The 2,030-nt window shown below is 52.0% G+C and overlaps 1 long non-coding RNA gene across 1 annotated transcript; it reads left to right on the top strand.

Annotated features, from left to right (window-relative positions):
- The first annotated feature begins 224 nt into the window (after window positions 1-224).
- Window positions 225-985, top strand: LOC138921959 (uncharacterized). The gene is made up of 2 exons (XR_011435008.1): window positions 225-417; window positions 609-985. It is a non-coding gene; the product is annotated as an uncharacterized lncRNA (long non-coding RNA).
- Window positions 986-2,030: the final 1,045 nt, after the last annotated feature.

Genomic DNA, 2,030 nt, shown 5'->3' with positions numbered 1-2,030 from the left:
TGTGAGCCACCAGCATTGACTGGGGAGATGAGGAGGGGGGCAGGTCAGTTTGGAAGGCTCTTTAGGGGGGCCCCCTTTCCCCAACCAGAACATCTTGGCTGCTCCCCATCCTCCCCGAGAGGCGTCAAGGTGGAGCTTTGTGATGTCTAAGCCCCATCCACGGCTACCATTGGCTAGAGGAGAGCCTTGCTGACCAAACAAAGCTGAAGGGTGTGGCCCCTCCCTGTCCTGGAGAGGGGTATGTATAGGCAGGTCAGCAGGCCTGGGGTAGACAGACCACTGGGAGGTGCTGACATGGCGAGGGCGACCAGGAAATCACAAGCTTCTAGCACAGTCATGGAAGAACCATTGCCAAAGAACAGAGAGAGGAAGATGAGGAAGTCCTCAAGTCAACCCAGGTCCGGAGGCAGTGTCAAGGTGAGATGACCCCGCCCAAGCTCCTCCTCTTCCCCTTTGACTCCCCCCACCAAGACTCCTCCCCTGTCCTTGCCTGGCACACACACGCTCCTCAGCCCAAGTCCCTCCTCATGAAGCCCGTGTTCCCACCCATCCCCTACCCTCTTCCCTCAAACCAGTGCCCTTCGGGGCTCACCCTGTTGTCTTGCCAGGCCGCCAAGAACACCACGGAGGCCAAAAGACCCTTTCTAAGGAGATCCACTAAAAAAGTCTCTCCAAAACATCCCGCCTCTTCAGTTAAATCTAAGAAAACGAGAGGAACAATATTATTTGGTCACTATCACAGGCTGAATAAAAAGCTGAATTATGAGGAGGCAGAGGAGGACGGAGAGAGCATGGAGAAGCCCAGCACTTCACGTGCCTACCTGCACCACGGGCAACTTCAGAGCGAGACCACAGACCTCAGAGAGGAATCATCTGAGAAGTCTCTAACGTCTGACCCCTGAGAAATGGCCAGTGGTGCCAGCGTCATTTTACCGCAGCAGGGTGCCCTGATGGTGATTTCAATAAAACGGACCTGTTGTGAAAATGTGTGTGTCTCTGGGAGTTCTCTCATGGGGGGAGCGGGGAAGGAAGGGAAGAGGCAGCTGTGTGAGGGGGAGGGAGGTGAGTCCTGCAGGGTCGGGGGTCAGACCAGAAGGTCCAATTAGCCTGACAGTGGGGATAAGGACTGGGTCAGGACTCAGCACTGAACACAAACTTCCTACGGGAGAAGAGGAAAAGGACTTGGTGTTTCTCTGTGTGTGTGCAGGTGTGCCGACCTAGTTGGGGAGAGGTGTCCTCTGTGGGGTGGCAGTGCCAGTCTCCAAAAAGGCACACAAAGTAATTGCCTGTAGGCTGCCTACCTCATAGTAGTGTTTGTTGAGTCCAGTCCTGTGATTTAAGGCGCTCATAAGGACCAAAATCCTTGCTTTACTAAAAGTCACCGAGAACAATCTGAAGCACTAAAATGATATTCTTTGGACACCACCAATCCAACACTGATTTGGCCACTTTCTTGCTAAGGAAACTTGGAATGGAGTAGTTGGCTACCAAAGGCAGGACTGTGGGAGTGTTTCACCCCTGGTGTAGGCAATATGGGGGGCATCATTTGCAGAGAATTGTATAATCCAACTTGTACTTTTGACTTAACCATAGAGTCACACGCAGGTGTAAGAAATAATGCAAATACATCCCGTGTACCCTTTAGCCAGCTTCCCCTAATGATAACATCTTGCAAAACCGTAGTACAATATCATGATGGAGATGCTGACGGCAATTCGGTCAAGATACAGCACATTTCCATCACCGCAAGGATCCCACATGTTGCCCTCTTATAGACACATCCACTTCCTTCCCACAGCCACCTCCTCCTCTGTACCCCTGGCAACCACCAACCTGTTCTTCATTAATACGTGTAGAAGTCTAGAAGGAATGAGGGAAATAGAGAATCCCCATTAGGGAAACACCACGATTCAGTGGCCAGAAAACCCTCGCAACCTCCACTTCTTCCCTTAAGGTTTCCTGTTTTACTGAACCTGGCAGCTTCCTGAGGTACGTGCTCCACCTGTTGGCAGAGACTGCCAGCTCTTCCC

This window comes from Equus caballus, chromosome X, assembly GCF_041296265.1.
Source record: "Equus caballus isolate H_3958 breed thoroughbred chromosome X, TB-T2T, whole genome shotgun sequence".
NCBI classification, from domain to species: Eukaryota; Metazoa; Chordata; class Mammalia; order Perissodactyla; family Equidae; genus Equus; species Equus caballus.
Note: the sequence above shows the minus strand (reverse complement) of the source record. Positions and strands in the feature narration are given on the sequence as shown.